Source organism: Heteronotia binoei, chromosome 4, assembly GCF_032191835.1.
Source record: "Heteronotia binoei isolate CCM8104 ecotype False Entrance Well chromosome 4, APGP_CSIRO_Hbin_v1, whole genome shotgun sequence".
Taxonomy (NCBI): domain Eukaryota; kingdom Metazoa; phylum Chordata; class Lepidosauria; order Squamata; family Gekkonidae; genus Heteronotia; species Heteronotia binoei.
This window is the reverse complement of record NC_083226.1, coordinates 186,332,694-186,350,573: the sequence shown is the minus strand read 5'-3', so window position 1 is coordinate 186,350,573 and position 17,880 is coordinate 186,332,694. Positions and strand designations below refer to the sequence as shown.

Here is a 17,880-nt window from a genome sequence, read left to right as displayed (position 1 = left end):
TTTGCAGATGGTACTGAATTTGGAAGGGTCACAAATAGAGTAGAAGACAGAAACAGGATACAGGATGATCTTGACAGGACGGAAAACTAGGCTAAAACCAATAGAATGAATTTTAACAGGGATAAATGTAACATTTTGCATTTAGGTAGAAAAAATCCAATGCATCATTATAGGATGGAGGAGACTTGTCTTGGCAGTAGTATGTGAGAAAAAGATCTAGGGGTCTTAGTGGCCTATACACTGAACATGAGTCAGCAGTGTGATGCAGCGGCTATAAAGCCAAATGCATTTTTGGGTTGCATCAATAGAAGAATGTCCAGACCACGTGAAGGGATGGTATTGCTGTACTCTGAACTGGTTAGACGTCACCTCGAGTACTGTGTTCAGTTTTGGGCACCACGATGTAAGAAGGATCTAGACAAGCTGGAACGTGTTCAGAGGAGGGCAATGAAGATGAGGGGTCTGGTGACCAAGTCCTTTGAAGAAAGGGTGAAGAAGTTGGGTATATTTAGCCTGGAGAAGAGGCGGTTGAGAGGTGATGGGATCCCTATCTTCAAGTACTTGTTGGGCTGTCCTATAGAGGATGGTGTGGAATCGTTTTCTGTGGCCCTGGAAGATAGGACCAGAACCAATGGGTTGAAATTAAATCAAAAGAGTTTCTGGCTCAACATTAGGAAGAACTTCCTGACCGTTAGAGCGGTTCCTCAGTGGAACAGGCTTCCTCAGGAGGTGGTGGGCTCTCCTTCCTTGGAGGTTTTGAAACAGAGGCTAGATGGCCATCTGACAGCAATGCTGGTTCTCAGAATTAGGCAGTTCATGAGAAGGAGGATGGGAAGAGTCGCATCAGTGCTTAGTTCTCATGGCCCTCTCTTGCACGCCCAGGGAAATGCTGATTGGCACTTTGGGGTCAGGCAGTTTTTCTCCAGGCCAGTTTGGCCAGGGATCTGGGAGGTTTTTGTCATTGTCAGGGCAAGGAGCCTGCAGGGGTCACTGGGAATGTATGTGTGTGTGGGGGGGGGGAGGTATCTGTGAATTCTCTGCATAGGGGATTGGACTAGATGACCCTGGGGGTCCCTTCCAATTTTATAATTCTATCATTTCTTATCTACTCAGACTGCCAGCTGCTCTCTCTCCAGGGTCTCCTTTCCCCTCACCTCATGCCTGGTCCTTTTACCTGGAGATGCCGGGGATTGAAGCTGGGACCTTCTGCATGCCTAGCAGAGGCTGTACCACTGAGCTACAGCCCCTCCTCAACAACCAGAATTAGCTCACAAACACAAAAGGAAAGCCCTCCCCACCGAAGCCACGTGACCAGTGAAGGGGGGAGAAAGAAGCCTGAGCACCAGGCTGAGCGTCGCCAGCTCCTCTCCTCTCCTCTCCTCTGCAGAGGGCAATGGATGCTGCAGAGCCGTCCTGGCGGCAGCTGGAGAGCCGCCTGGTCTCCGATCCTCCCCCTCCCACAGAAGACAAAGGCAAACCACACAGCAGCTGGAGCTTCTTTCCTTCAAAGGCCGCAGAGACCAGACACCCCCCCCCCCCACCCTAGCAGCCATGGGAGGTGCATCCCCCCCTCCCCAGAAAGCCCTCTCCAGGCGTCTGGATGGAGCTCTGCTGGGACTGGCAGCCCAGGTCCCCTCCCGGGTGGATCCCAATAACATACCAAGGGGGGGGGTCTAGGGTCATCTAGTCCAACCCCCTGCACAATGCAGGAAACTCAAAAACACCCCCCCCCCTAAATTCACAGGATCCACATTGCTGTCAGATGGCCATCCTAGAATCCTAGAATCATAGAGTTGGATGGGACCTCCAGGGTCATCTGGTCCAACCCCCTGCACAATGCAGGAAACTCACAAACACCTCCCCCTAAATTCACAGGATCTTCATTGCTGTCAGGTGGCCATCTAGCCTCTGCTTAAAAACCTTCAAGGAAGGAGAGCCCACCACCTCCCAAGGAGGAAGCTGTTAGAATCATAGAAGAGTTGGAAGGGAACTCCAGGGCCCTCTAGTCCAACTCCCTGCACAATGCAGGAAACCCACAAACACCTCCCCCTAAATTCACAGGAGCTTCATTGCTGTCAGAGGGCCATCCAGCCTCTGCTTAAAAACCTCCAAGCAAGGAGAGCCCACCATCTTCCGAGGAGGAAGCCTGTCCCACTGAGGAACCGCTCTAACGGTCAGGAAGTTCTTCCTCATGTTGAGCCGGAAACTCTTTTGATTTAATTTCAACCCACTGGTTCTGGTCCTACCTTCCGGGACCACAGAAAACAATTTCAGCATCCTCTAGATGACAGCCCTTCAAGTACATGAATATGGTGATCCTATCACCTCTCAGCCGCCACCTCTCCAGGCTAAACACCCCCAGGTCCTGGTGGGGGGGGCAGTCTAGCAACCCCTAACTGAGGAGGAGAGTCCGGACTCCCCAGAACCTGCTGGATGCCAATCCAATACCACCCCCTCCAAAAAAACCATGGATGCTGCAGGGCTTCCCCTCTGAGATTCATAGAATCCTAGAATCATAGAGTTGGAATGGACCTCTATGGTCATCTAGTCCAACCCCCTGCACAATGCAGGAAACTCACAAACACCTCCCCCTAAATTCACAGGATCCACATTGCTGTCAGATGGCCATCTAGCCTCTGTTGAAAAACATCCAAGGAAGGAGAGCCCACCACCTCCCGAGAGTGTGCTGGAGGGGGACTCCCTCCCCCCGCCCGTCTTGGGGCCATCAGGTGCCCACTCAGGGCAAGAGAGAGATCCTCCCCTTGCCCACCTCCCCCCACCATTTTATCTGCAGCCCCCCTGAGAGAACATCTCACAGCAACAATCATTGTTGTTCTGACAAAAGCGCAAGGCCAAAGTGAGATGCTCAGGTCTCTCCCTTCCGCCCTGGGATTCCCCCGCTGCACTGGAGGGGATGTGCTGAGGACCCCCTGCGCATCAGCACCTCCAGAGGAGAACCCCAAACAGACCCACATCCCAAAATGGGCTCCAGCGCAAGTGGCGCTAGTCTGGCTCCCTGGGGCGACACCCAATGAGGCTCAGCTGCCCTGCCGCGGCCTGTGCAATGCCAAGGCCGCCCTCCCCCTCGGCCAGAGGGCAAAGGCAAGGCGGCAGAGGCGGGCCAGGCACGCGGGAGGGAGGGCATAACGGATCAGTGGGTGTCTGGGGTTCCTGATAGGGTTGCCAATCCCCAGGTGGGGGCAGGGGAAACAAAGCATAAGGCTGCCGTGATATTCAACCTCCAAAACCTCCAAAACATTAACCCGAGAGTCCAAAATTATACAAAAGTACCAAATGGAACTGTGTTACAGTCAGTGAAGGCAATCCCTTTCAATCCCTCCAAGGAACGACATTTCATCAGGAATCCAATTCCTTCTTCTACAGGAGATGAATGTCAGATACAAGAAAACGGATGGTATATTACGCAATCAGCAATCCATAAGGCAACAGGACTGTACTATTATTCCTGTTTCGCGTTGTTCGCTTCTTCAAGCTTCTCCCAATTGATATTTATATACTGGGTAAGAACGCCATGAAATGGATCGCTGACTGCATAATATTATACCATCCGTTTTCTTGTATGTGGCATTCATTTGCTTGAGAAGAAGGAATTGGATTCCTGATGAAATGTCATTCCTTGGAGGGATTGAAAGGGATTGCCTTCACTGACTGTAAAACAATTACATTTGGTACTTTTGTATAATTTTGGACTCTCGGTTTAATTTTCTGGAGGTTGAATATCACGGCAGCTTTAGGCTTTGTTTCCCCTGTCCATTTTTACCAAGATTCCCTAATTTGGGTACGTAATCCCCAGGTGGGGGCAAGGGATCCCCTGGTCTGGAGGCCCTCCCCCCACTTCAGGGTCATCAAAAAGCAGGGGGAGGGGAGGGAAGTGTCTGCTGGGAACTCTGTTATTCCCTAGGGAGACTGATTTCCATAGGAAATAATGGAGAATTGATCAGTGGGTATCTGGGGCTCTTGTAGGGCTGTTTTTTGAGCTAGAGGCACCATATTTTCAGGATAGCATCCAGTGCCTCTCCCCAAAATACCCCCTCCCCGAGTTTCAAGAAGATTGGACCAGGGGGTCCAATTCTACGAGCCCCCAAAGAAGGTGCCCCGATCCATTATTTCCTAGGGAAGGAAGGCGTTTAAAAAGGTGTGTGGTCCCTTTCAGTGTGACGGCCAGAACTCCACGATGCTTGTCAACCTTTGCTCCTGGCTCCGCCCCCAATGTCTCCTGGCTCCACCCCCAAAGTCCCCAGATATTTCTTGAATAGGACTCGGCAACCCTAGTTCCTGAGGGGCTGTTTTTTGAGAGGTAGAGGAACCACATTTTCAGCATAGCATCCAGTGCCTCTCCCCAAAATACCCCCCTCCCCAAGTTTCAAGAAGATTGGACCAGGGGGTCCAATTCTATGAGCTGCCAAAGAAGGTGCCCCGATCCATTATTTCCTAGGGAAGGAAGGCGTTTAAAAGGAGCATGGTCCCTTTAAATGTAATTGCCAGAACCAATGTTCCCTCTAAGCCAGGGGTGGCCAATGGTAGCTCTCCAGATGTTTTTTGCCTACAACTCCCATCAGTCCCAGCCACTGGCTATGCTGGCTGCGGTTGATGGGAGTTGTAGGCAAAAAAAAACATCGGGAGAGCTACTGTTGGCCACCCCTGCAGTCTAAGCCATAGAGTCTTGTGAACAGAAATTCTACTTTCTGAGCTTCTGGTGGTGAGCTGTTGCATCAATTATTGTGCTCTGGGGCCATCCTTCCTGAGCTGAGACAATAATGTGTGAGCTGGAGGCTAAAAACCTGTGAGCTGGCTCACCCAACTCAGCTGAGAGGGAACGCTGGCCGGAACTCCTTTTGGAGTTCAATTGTGCTTGTCACACCCTGGCTTCTGGTTCCACCCCCAGTCTCCGGACACCACCCCCAAAGTCTCCTGGCACCACCCCCAAGTCTCCTGGCTCCACCCCCCAAAGTCTCCTGGCTCCACCCCCAAAGTCTCCTGGCTCCACCAGCAAAGTCCCCTGACTCCACCCCAAATGTCTCCTGGCTCCACCTCCAATATCTCCTGGCTCCACCCCCAAAGTCTCCTGGCTCCACCCCCAAAGTCTCCTGACTCTACCGGCAAAGTCCCCTGACTCCACCCCAAATGTCTCCTGGCTCCACCTCCAATATCTCCTGGCTCCACCCCCAAAGTCTCCTGGCTCCTCCCCAATATCTCCTGGCTCCACCCTCAAAGCGCCCAGATATTTCTTGAATTGGACTTGGCAACCCTAATTCTCCCCCCATCCGCCCGCGCGCCATGGGACCCCTCGGCCGGCCGCGGCTCCAGAGGGCCTCCCTTGCCCATCACCTCCCCAACCCCCGAAGAGCCACCCGGCCCAAGCCGCAGCCCAGGCAGGGCCCGGATCGAGGCCTCCTCCGCCCGCCCGCCCGCCGCGCCCCTGCCCCTGCCGCCGCCGCCACGCCCAGGGCGCACAAAGGGAGGCGGCGGCGGCGCGCAGGACCCCGGCCGCTGCTCTGCTCACCTGCTGGCCGCGCCGTCGGGGCCGCCTGGAGGAGGGGGGGGGCGGGGGGGATGGGGCCGCAGCGCGGGGGCGCCGCTTTCCTGGCCGGCTGCAGGGCTGCCACTGCGGAGGGGATGCGCAATGCTCGCGCCGCCGCGCCCGTGACGTCGAGCCCCAGCAGCACCAGCAGCAGCGGCGGCAGCGAGAGCGGCGGCGGGGAGGGCGGCGCAGAGGCGGGGCTTCGCCTCTCTTATGTCTCCGGCGGGCAGCGCGGCTCCGGCTTCTGGCGCTTGCAGGGGCGGCACGGGGCGAGCGCTTCTAGCCCCGCGGGGGCACCTCCGCATGGCCCATGCGCCCCTGTGTGACCCAGCAGGGCTTCTCTTAGCTTCTTTTGTCTGCGGCAGGGATGCTCGGCCCTCCTGGTGCTTGCCGGCGGGGGGCAATAGTGGGAGGGCTTCTTGTGTCCTGGCCCAGCTGGTGGACCTCCTGATGGCACCTGGGGGGTTTGGCCACCGTGTGACACAGAGGGTTGGACTGGATGGCCCACTGGCCTGACCCACAGGGCTTCTCTTAGGTTCTTATCAATGGGGCAGTGATGCCCTGTATTCTTGGTGCTTTGGGGGGGGCACAGTGGGAGGGCTTCTAGTGTCCTGGCCCCACTGATGGACCTCCCAATGGCTCCTGGGTTTTTTGGCCACTGTGTGACCCAGAGTGTTGGACTGCATGGGCCATTGGCCTGATCCAACAGGGCTTCATTCACTGGGTCCTCTGCTTGACTGCATGCGAAGAGGAGAGGGAAAGGGGCCCCAGAGGAAAAGCAGGCTCCAGTGCTGCAGATCAGCTGGACGTAGCTTCCCTGGCTGGCTCAGGGTCAGCCTGGTGTCTCCCTCTTATGCTGGGTCAGTGCCCCTTGCCAGAGCTCTCCACCAGGCCCAGGGCAGAAGACCCACAGGGACGGGGCCAGGCACCCCCAAGATCACGAGGATGGCTCCTCCGGTCAGCTCAGGGCCTCTTTGCCCGCTCTTTGTTGTCTCCCCCATGGTTGCAGTTGCAGCTCACACAATCATAGAATCCTAGAGATTGAATGGACCTCCAGGGTCATCTAGTCCAACCCCCTGTACAATGCAGGAAACTCACAAACACCTCCCCCTAAATTCACAGGCTCTTCATCGCTGTCAGATGGCCATCTAGCCTCTGTTTGAAAACCTCCAAGGAAGGAAAGCCCACCACCTCCCCAGGCGGAAACCTGTTAGAATCATAGAAGAGTTGGAAGGGACCTCCAGGGTCATCTAGTCCAACCCCCTGCACAACGCAGGAAACTCACAACCACCTCCCCCTAAATTCACAGGATCTTCATCGCTGTCAGATGGCCATCTCGCCTCTGTTTGAAAACCTCCAAGGAAGGAAAGCCCACCACCTCCCCAGGCGGAAACCTGTTAGAATCATAGAAGAGTTGGAAGGGACCTCCAGGGTCATCTAGTCCAACCCCCTGCACAACGCAGGAAACTCACAAACACCTCCCCCTAAATTCACAGGATCTTCATCGCTGTCAGATGGCCATCTCGCCTCTGTTTGAAAACCTCCAAGGAAGGAAAGCCCACCACCTCCCTAGGCAGAAACCTGTTAGAATCATAGAAGAGTTGGAAGGGACCTCCAGGGTCATCTAGTCCAACCCCCTGCACAACGCAGGAAACTCACAAACACCTCCCCCTAAATTCACAGGATCTTCATTGCTGTCAGATGGCCATCTAGCCTCTGTTTAGAAACCTCCAAGGAAGGAGCGCCCACCACCTCCCGAGGAGGAAGCCTGGTAGAATCACAGCAGAGTTGGAAGGGACCTCCAGGGTCATCTAGTCCAACCCCCTGCACAAGGCAGGAAACCCACAAACACTTCCCCCTAAATTCACAGGATCTGCATTGCTGTCAGATGGCCATCTAGACTCTGTTTGAAAACCTCCAAGGAAGAAGAGCCCACCACCTCCCGAGGAGGAAGCCTGTTAGAATCATAGAAGAGTTGGAGGGGAACTGCAAGGTCATCTAGCCCAACCCGCTGGACCATGCAGGAAACTCACAAACACCTCCCGCTAAATCCACAGGATCTTCATTGCTGTCAGGTGGCCATCTAGCCTCTGTTGAAAAACCTCCAAGGAAGGAGAGCCCACCACCTCCCGAGGGGGAAGGCTCTTCCACTGAGGAACTGCTCTAATGGTCAGGAAGTTCATAGAATCATAGAAGAGTAGGAAGGGACCTCCAGGACCATCTAGTCCAACCCCCTGCACAATGCAGGAAACTCACAAACACCTCCCCCTAAATTCACAGGACCTTCATTGCTGTCAGGTGGCCATCTAGCCTCTGCTGAAAAACCTCCAAGGAAGGAGAGCCCACCACCTCCTGAGGAGGAAGCCCTGTTAGAATCATAGAAGACTTGGAGGGGACCCCAGGGTCATCTAGTTCAACCCCCTGCACAAAGCAGGAAACTCACAAACCCCTCCCCCTAAATTCACAGGACCTTCATTGCTGTCAGATGGCCATCTAGCCTCTGTTGAAAAACCTCCAAGGAAGGAGAGCCCACCACCTCCTGAGTTGGAAGGGACCTCCAGGGTCATCTAGTCCACCCCCTGCACAATGCAGGAAACTCACAAACCCCTCCCCCTGGATTCACAGGATCCTCACTGCTGTCAGGTGGCCATCCAGCCTCTGTTTAATATATGAGGTTACCTCAAGGCAGGGAGCAATATGCAGCATGCTCCCTGCCTTGAGGTGAGATTCTCCCAGCTCCTCCACGACAGGTGTGCAAATGGCCAGGTGAGAGCTGCCGAACCGCCTTCCCCCCCATGCTGGGCTGAGCCAAAGCCTCTCACTGCAGAAGCAGAGCCTGCCAGGCCGTTAGCCGCAAACCACAGACCAGCAGGCAGCCCCTGTTTTCAAGGCCGCAGCAGCGTCCTCCGCTGTGCAGGAATGCAACTGGGGCGCATCCTGAACCGCCGCCTCCACACCGTCATCTGGCACAGCAACATCGTGGCCTGGAATGTGTTTCCGTGTGTTGTTTATTTAGGACACTGTTGTGCCTCCCGCTCTGGGGAACCTGCCCAAAGTAGCTGCCAAGAATAACATGATAAAATACAGCAATGCAAGTTATCAATGCAGGAACCCAGAGTGACCTCTTGGTGCTTGGGGGGGCACAGTGGGAGGGCTTCTAGTGTCCTGGCCCCACTGATGGACCTCCTGATGGCACCTGGGTTTTTTGGCCACTGTGTGACCCAGAGTGTTGGACTGGATGGGCCCTTGGCCTGATCCAACAGGGGTTCTCTTATTTCTGAGACAGTGATGCTCTGTATTCTTGGTGCTTGGGGGGGGGGGGGGCACAGTGGAAGGGCTTCTAGTGTCCTGGCCCCACTGGTGGACCTCCTGATGGCACCTGGGCTTTCTGGCCACTAGGTGACACAGAGCGTTGGACTGGATGGGCCACTGGCCTGATCCAACAGGGCTTTTCTTATGTGACACAGAGTGTTGGACTGGATGGGCCATTGGCCTGATCCAACATGGCTTCTCTTATGTTCTTGTGCCTGGGGCAGTGATGCTCTGTATTCTTGGTGCTTGGGGGGGGGCACAGTGGGAGGGCTTCTAGTGTCCTGGCCCCACTGATGGACCTCCTGATGGCACCTGGGTTTTTTGGCCACTGTGTGACACAGAGGATTGGACTGGAGGGGCCACTGGCCTGATCCAAGATCGCTTCTCTTATGTTCTTATGCGACACAGAGTGTTGGACTGGAGGGGCCACTGGCTTGATCCAACAGGGCTTCTCTTCTGTATTATGTGACACAGAGTGTTGGACTGGATGGGCCATTGGCCTGATCCAACAGGGCTTCTCTTCTGTTCTTATGTGACACAGAGTGTTGGACTGGATGGGCCATTGGCCTGATCCAACAGGGCTTCTCATGTTCCTATGTGACACAGAGTGTTGGACTGGATGGGCCACTGGCCTGATCCAACAGGGCTTCTCTTCTGTTCTTATGTGACACAGAGTGTTGGACTGGATGGGCCATTGGCCTGATCCAACAGGGCTTCTCATGTTCTTATGTGACACAGAGTGTTGGACTGGATGGGCCACTGGCCTGATCCAACAGGGCTTCTTTTATGTTCTTATGTGACACAGAGTGTTGGACTGGATGGGCCACTGGCCTGATCCAACAGGGCTTCTCTTCTGTTCTTATGTGACACAGAGTGTTGGACTGGATGGGCCATTGGCCTGATCCAACAGGGCTTCTCTTCTGTTCTTATGTGACACAGAGTGTTGGACTGGATGGGCCACTGGCCTGATCCAACAGGGCTTCTCTTCTGTTCTTATGTGACACAGAGTGTTGGACTGGATGGGCCATTGGCCTGATCCAACAGGGCTTCTCATGTTCTTATGTGACACAGAGTGTTGGACTGGATGGGCCACTGGCCTGATCCAACAGGGCTTCTCTTATGTTCTTATGTGACACAGAGTGTTGGACTGGATGGGCCACTGGCCTGATCCAACAGGGCTTCTCTTATGTTCTTATGTGACACAGAGTGTTGGACTGGATGGGCCATTGGCCTGATCCAACAGGGCTTCTCTTCTGTTCTTATGTGACACAGAGTGTTGGACTGGATGGGCCATTGGCCTGATCCAACAGGGCTTCTCATGTTCTTATGTGACACAGAGTGTTGGACTGGATGGGCCACTGGCCTGATCCTACAGGGCTTCTCTTATGTTCTTATGTGACACAGAGTGCTGGACTGGATGGGCCACTGGCCTGATCCAACAGGGCTTCTCTTCTGTTCTTATGTGACACAGAGTGTTGGACTGGATGGGCCATTGGCCTGATCCAACAGGGCTTCTCATGTTCTTATGTGACACAGAGTGTTGGACTGGATGGGCCACTGGCCTGATCCAACAGGGCTTCTCTTATGTTCTTATGTGACACAGAGTGTTGGACTGGATGGGCCACTGGCCTGATCCAACAGGGCTTCTCTTCTGTTCTTATGTGACACAGAGTGTTGGACTGGATGGGCCATTGGCCTGATGCAACAGGGCTTCTCATGTTCTTATGTGACACAGAGTGTTGGACTGGATGGGCCACTGGCCTGATCCAACAGGGCTTCTCTTATGTTCTTCTGTGACACAGAGTGTTGGACTGGATGGGCCACTGGCCTGATCCAACAGGGCTTCTCTTCTGTTCTTATGTGACACAGAGTGTTGGACTGGATGGGCCATTGGCCTGATCCAACAGGGCTTCTCATGTTCTTATGTGACACAGAGTGTTGGACTGGATGGGCCACTGGCCTGATCCAACAGGGCTTCTCATGTTCTTATGTGACACAGAGTGTTGGACTGGATGGGCCACTGGCCTGATCCAACAGGGCTTCTCTTATGTTCTTCTGTGACACAGAGTGTTGGACTGGATGGGCCACTGGCCTGATCCAACATGGCTTCTCCTATGTTCTTATGTTCTCAGGAGCTCCAGGAGAGATCTCTGGTTCTACAGAAGCAGAGTCCTGCTTATTTGAGCTGGGCTGAACCTGCTGGGGAAGGCTAAGCTTTGCTTGTTCACATGGGCAGGCAAACAGGTCTGCACAGCTTAGGAGGCAGAGATACAGAAAGAGGTCCTGGCTCTCTCTCTTCCTTCCCCCCAATCTCTGCATGCTGCAACAGCCAGCTTCTCTGCCTGGCAGACTATGGGGAGGATGAGAGCACAGGGTGAATTTCCCCCCCTCCACCCACCAACAGGCTGGGCACCTCCCCACATGAGATAGAGACAAATGCTTTGCTTGGATTAGCCACCAACAGGTAGGGCTGTAAGCAGGGGTCATTTCATAGAAAAAGAGGTGCTGGAGCTCATTAGCACATGAGGACCAACAAAGTTCTTAAAGGTGCCCCTGGGCTCTCTCTAACTTTATTCATTAGGGAGGCACGGTGGCTCAGTGGCAGAGCATCTGCTCGGTAAGCAAGAAGTCCCAGGTTCAATCCCTGGCATCTCCAACTGAAAAGGGTCCAGACAAATAAGCGTGAAAAACCTCAGCTTGAGACCCTGGAGAGCTGCTGCCAGTCTGAGTAGACAATACTGACTTTGATGGACCCAGGGGGGTCTGATTCAATAGAAGGCAGCTTCTTAAGTGTTAGGGAGGGTCAGTGGCAGAGCATCCGCTTGGTAACCAGAAGGTTCCAGGTTCAATCCCCGGCATCTCTAACTAAAAAGGGTCCAGGCAGGTAGGTGTGAGAGATCTCAGCTTGAGACCCTGGAGAGCCGCTGCCAGTCTGAGTAGAGAAAAGTCTGACTTTGATGGACCCGGGGCGGGGGGTCTGATTCAGTAGAAGGCAGCTTCATATGTTCACAACTCATTTACATAACTCATTTGCATATGCCATACATTCCTGGAAGGTATACAAAATTATATCAGCTCCGCATCTACCTGAAAATTCTTCTTGAATTATAATGGTCATAATCAAGCCTTCCTCCCATCATACTTTCAAAATTACTTCCTCCTATGTGGCTGCAGTGGCAGGAGCAGGATTTCAATCTGTCTGCTTTAGATGTTTTGATTATTTCCTCATTTTTTGTGGGGGGGAAATATTAGCAAGTTTGTCAAATCTTAAGAGTTCAGCAAAATTCTCCCAGGGGGTTTGAACAATGGAGCCCAGAAGCAAGTTAAGAAAGAAAGAGCACCATAACATGTAGAGCTTCCGGAGTTCCACTCCTGTGAACTCCTGCCCCAAATGAGGCCTGGCTGGAAAGATGGAGGTGGAAACAAGGCCTCCCAGCAACAAGACCAACCAGCGGGGCACAAGAGATCAGTGATTTGGAAACTAAGTCCAACCCGTGTCTCTGGTGACATGGTAACCAGAGCTGTGCCTTTTCCTCCCCGCAAGCAGCAGCAGAAGAGATGGATTTATCCCCCGCCCTTCACTCAGAGTCTCAGAGGCGCTTACGATCTCCTTCCCTTCCCCTCCCCATAACAGACACCCTGTGAGGTGGGTGGGGCTGAGAGCTCTTTTGAGAACTGCTCTGAGAGAACTTGTGACTGATCCAAGGAGTGGGGAATCAAACCCAGTTCTCCCAGATAAGAATCCGCGCACTTAACCACTATGGCTGACCCAAGGCCATTCCAGCAGCTGCAAGTGGAGGAGTGGGGAATCAAACCCAGTTCTCCTAGATGAGAGTCTGTGCACTTAACCACTATGGCTGACCCAAGGCCATTCCAGCAGCTGCAAGTGGAGGAGTGGGGAATCAAACCTGGTTCTCCCAGATAAGAGTCTGCACACTTAACCACTATGGCTGACCCAAGGCCATTCCAGCAGCTGCAAGTGGAGGAGTGGGGAATCAAACCCTGTTCTCCCAGATAAGAGTCTTTGCACTTAACCGCTACGGCTGACCCAAGGCCATTCCAGCAGGTGCAAGTGGAGGAGTGGGGAATCAAATCCGGTTCTCCCAGATAGGAGTCTGTGCACTTCACCACTACACCAAACTGGCTCTCAACAGGCCCTCTTTATCAGCAACTAGTCTGGATTGCGGGGGGGGGGGGGGGGGGGGGGGCGGGAAGCGGGGGGAGAGAAGGGAGCAACCCCTGTCTGTGTGCAAAGAAAGCCTATGCTGGGGGTGGGAATCCATTATGAAACAAATCAGAATGTCACCTTTTGCAAGAAGAAGATGCTGAAACTGCCCAGGCAGTCCTCTAACCCTCGTGGGCTGCTGGACTCATGGGAGCCAGTGTCTCCCTTATACGGGTTTAAATAATTTTATTAGTAACATATGGTAACAATATGCATTAATAACTTTTTTTATCTTATCTTTTTATCTCCCTTGTAGAGGCCAGGAGATCCATGTTCGAATTCCCCCTTGTTGGAGGGGGGCTGGCTGGCTGGCCCTCATCTACCTCACAGGGTTGTTGTTGTGAGGACAAAATGCAACCGAGAATGCTGTGAGCTCCATGCGGTATGTGTGCTTTGGAGCTGCACGGGGTGTGTGTGTGGATGAAGTAAACGAAATGAGCACCACTTCCTTCCTCTGGTTTCTGCTGCTGCCATGTTGCCTCTGCGGGCTGCCCGAGCCGGCCTCTCCTTGCAAACTAACCCCCCCCCCGTCCCCCCCGCACGGGCTGGCTGCAGGCGGAGTCCTCTGCTGGGTCGGGTGCGGGAAGGCAGGTGTCAAGGGCCGGCGGGTGGGTCCCCTTGGGGAGGGAAAGGAAAGGTCCCCTGTGCAAGCACCAGTCATTTCCCACTCTGGGGTGATGTTGCTTTCACAACGTTTTCACGACAGACTTTTGGCGGGGTGGTTTGCCATTGCCTTCCCCAGTCATCTACCCTTCCTCCCCAGCAAACTGAGCACTCCTTTGACCGACCTCGGAAGGATGGAAGGCTGAGTCAACCTCGAGACGCCTACCTGAAAACCCAGCTTCCACCGGGGATCGAGCTCAGGTCGTGAGCAGAGCTGAGGACTGCAGTACTGCCGCTTTAACACTCTGCGCCACGGGACTCCGCCCGGCGGAGGATGCAGCGAGCGAGCACCCCCCCCCGCGGACTACAGCGCCCGGCATGCCCCGCGCGGGCTCCTGCGCTGCATGCTGGTCTCTGTAGTTCGCCCGGACCTCGGGGGAGCGGGGTCGCCCTCTCGGCCCCGTCCCGGGCAAGCCGGCGCCTCCCTCCCGCCCTCCTCCCGGGCAGCCCCCCAGCCCCGCCCCCGCGAGCCTCTCTGGAGGGCGCTGGCGACGCCCACAGGCCCGGCGCTCTGCACAGGCTCAGAGGCCACCTCGTCCCGTCGAGCGGCGCCCCCGAGCCCGTCCAGCCGCCCTTGCCGGCAGCGGCAGCAGCAGCAGGCCCCTCCCTCCGGCCCCTCCTGCGGGGACCCCCCCGGCCCCTGCGCGCTCACCTGGCGGCGGCGGCTGCAGCCACACCCCGACGGCCCGGCCCGGCCTCCAGCCTCCTCCCGCGAGCAGCCGCGGCGTCCCGAGCGCGCACGAGTCCAGCCGGGCCCGCCCTTCCCGGGAATGGCAGCGATGCGCGCCCCGGCCCGCGCACCCAGGCAGCCTTCGGGCTCCGGCACCTCCCCGCTGGAGGGAAGGGAAGGAGGCGCCTTGCCAAGCCCCAGGGGGCAGCCGGGCATCAGAAAGGGGGGAGCATGGCTGCTGCGCACTCCGCTGTTCCCTAAGCAGACCGATTCCCATTGGGTAGAACGGAGAATTGATCAGGGGGTATCTGCGGCTCTTGTAGGGCTGTTTTTTGAGGCAGAAGCACCACATTTTCAGCACAGCATCCAGTGCCTCTCCCCAAAATACCCCCCGGGTTTCAAAAAGATTAGGCCAGGGGGTCCAATTCTGTGAGCCCCCAAAGAAGGGGCCCCCATCCTCCATTATTTCCTAGGGAAGAAAGGCCTTTAAAAGGTGTGCGGTCCCTTTCAATGGGATGGCCGGAACTCCCTTCGGAGTTCCATGATGCTTGTCACCCCCTGGCTCCTGGCTCCGCCCCCAAAGTCTCCCAGCTCCACCCCCAAAGTCCCAGATATTTCTTGAATGTGACATGGCAACCCTAGTTCCTGAGGGGCTGTTTTTTGAGAAGTAGTGGCACCAGATTTTCAGCATAGCATCCAGTGCTTCTCCCCAACCCTCCTCCCCCCCAAGTTTCAAGAAGATTGGAGCAGGGGATCCAATTCTACGAGCCCCCAAAGAAGGTGCCCCTATCCTCCATTATTTCCTATGGAGGGAAGGCCTTTAAAAGTTGTGCGGTCCCTTTCAATGGGATGCTCAGAACTCCCTTCGGAGTTCCATAATGCTTGTCACTCCCTGGCTCCGCCCCCAATGTCTCCTGGCTCCACCCCCAAAGTCTCCAGATATTTCTTGAATTGGACTTGGCAACCCTACTTTCCGCAAGACACTCTCGGCCACAAAGGCCAACTGCAGGGGGGCGGGGGGAGGTACAGCTGGCACAGAGGGGCAGGCAACGTGGGAGAGAGAGCAGGGCCACTCCTAGGCAATGGTAGGAAAGGAAAGGTCCCCTGTGCAAGCACCAGTCGTTTCCCACTCGGGGGTGACGTTGCTTTCACAACGTTTTCACAGCAGACTTTTTACGAGGTGGTTGGCCATTGCCATAGGTAATGGCCTAGGGCTCTGGCCAAACTGGGCACCCCCAAATGACTTGGTGACATTATCAGTGAGGGTAGTGTCGCCTGAGAGCCCCGTGACACAGAGTGGTCAAGCTGCAGTACTCCAGTCCTAAGCTCTGCTCATGACCTGGGCTCGATCCCCGGCGGAAGCTGGGTTTTCAGGTAGCCGGATCCAGGTTGTCTCAGCTTTCCATCCTTCCGAGGTCGGTCAAAGGAGTCCCCAGCTTGCTGGGGGGAAAGCGTAGATGACTGGGGAAGGCAATGGCAAACCACCCCGTCAAAAGTCCGCCGTGAAAACGTTGTGAAAGCAACATCACCCCAGAGTCGAAAACGACTGGTGCTTGCGCAGGTGACCTTTCCTTTCCTTTTCCTTGCCTACAGGACTCCAGCTGAGGTTTTTCACGCCTCCTTGCCTGGACCCTTTTTAGTTGGAGATGCTGGGGATTGAACCTGGGACCTTCTGCTTCCCAAGCAGATGCTCTACCACTGCGCCACTGTCCCTCCCCTAGAGCCAGTTTGGTGTAGTGGTTAAGTGTGTGGACTCTTATCTGGGAGAACTGGGTTTGATTCCCCACTCCTCCACTTGCACCTGCTGGAATGGCTTTGGGTCAGCCATAGCTCTGGCAGAAGTTGTCCTTGAAAGGGCAGCTGCTGGGAGAGCCCTCTCCAGCCCCACCCACCTCACAGGGTGCCTGTTGTGGGGGAGGAAGGTAAAGGAGATTGTGAGCCGCTCTGAGACTCTTCGGAGTGGAGGGCGGGATATAAATCCAATATCTTCTTCTTCTTCAATATGAACATATGAAGCTGCCTTCTACTGAATAAGACCCTTCTGGGTCCATCGAAGTCAGTCTTGTCTCCTCAGACTGGCAGTGGCTCTCCAGGGTCTCAAGCTTAGGTTTTTCACACCTGCTTGCCCAGACCCTTTTTAGGTGGAGGTGCCAGGGATTGAACCTGGGACCTTCTGCTTTCCAAGCAGATGCTCTACCACTGAGCCACCATCCCTCCCTAATGTTTATGAAGCTGCCTTCCACTGAATCAGACCCCCGAGTCCATCAAAGTCAGTCTTGTCTTCTCAGACTGGCAGCGGCTCTCCATGGTCTCAAGCTGAGGTTTTTCACACCTACTTGCCTGGACCCTTTTGAGTTGGAGATGCCGGGGATTGAACCTAGGACCTTCTGCTTACCAAGCAGCTGCTCTACCACTGAGCCACAGCCCATTCATAGCTCTCCAGGGTCTCCAGCTGAGGTTTTTCACGCCTCCTTGCCTGGACCCTTTTTAGTTGGAGATGCTGGGGATTGAACCTGGGACCTTCTGCTTCCCAAGCAGATGCTCTACCACTGTGCCACTGTCCCTCTCCTTAGACATATGAACATATGAAGCTGCCTTCTACTGAATCAGACCCTTCTGGGTCCATTGAAGTCAGTCTTGTCTCCTCAGACTGGCAGCAGCTCTCCAGGGTCTCAGGCTGAGGTTTTTCACACCTATTTGCCCAGACCCTTTTTGGTTGGAGATGCACGGGATTGAACCTGGGACCTTCTGCTTCCTAAGCAGATGCTCTACCCCTGAGCTCCGTGACAGGTGAGAAGCTCAATGGCTCAGTGACAGGTGAGAAGGTCTCTCTCTCACACCCGCAGTCCCACACTCACTCGGCTTCCGCGGCAAGGAACAGCCTCGTTGGGCTGCTGAGCGTCCTCTCTGGCCAGCTGGGGATCAGGATGCGAGCGAGTGCAGGCGGAGTCTGGGTCAGGAGTTTAGTCACCAGAAGCACAACCGCATGAGCTAGCCACGGAGGCCACCCTGGGCTTCCCAGAGAGGTTGGATGGGGAGAGAACTGCCCAGCATGCCAGGCAAGAGGGGCAGGGGAGACCCATTTTCAGGGGGAAGCCCAGATCCCCGGAGGCCGATCAGGCAGGAGGAAGAAAAGGAGCTGCTCCGCCTGTTACTGGATCTGACCCTGCTCAGACTCGCAGCACCCACAGAGCTGCTATTAAAAACCATTCTGGGCGGGGCCGCCAGACAATGAGCCGTGGTCTATTTTAGGACAAATTCCAGGCGCTGCGTGTGAAGCGCTGACTCACCCGACGGTTGCAGAAGAGGCCCTCATCGTCTTCTTCCTGAAGGATGGCCCCTTTCTGGCCACCTGGATCCAGGCCAGGGAAACATGGAGACTAGACTACTGGGTTGCAGGGGACCTGGGTCCCCCCTCAGAGGCTCCACATCTGATGCAGGAAGTCACCCCCCACCACCAGCAGGGCT

The 17,880-nt window shown here is 55.1% G+C and overlaps 1 non-coding gene across 1 annotated transcript; it reads right to left on the bottom strand.

The window, feature by feature from the left end:
- Window positions 1-16,554: 16,554 nt before the first annotated feature.
- TRNAS-GGA (transfer RNA serine (anticodon GGA)) lies at window positions 16,555-16,629 on the bottom strand. The gene has a single exon. It is a non-coding gene; the product is annotated as a tRNA-Ser (tRNA).
- Between the last annotated feature and the right edge of the window lie 1,251 nt (window positions 16,630-17,880).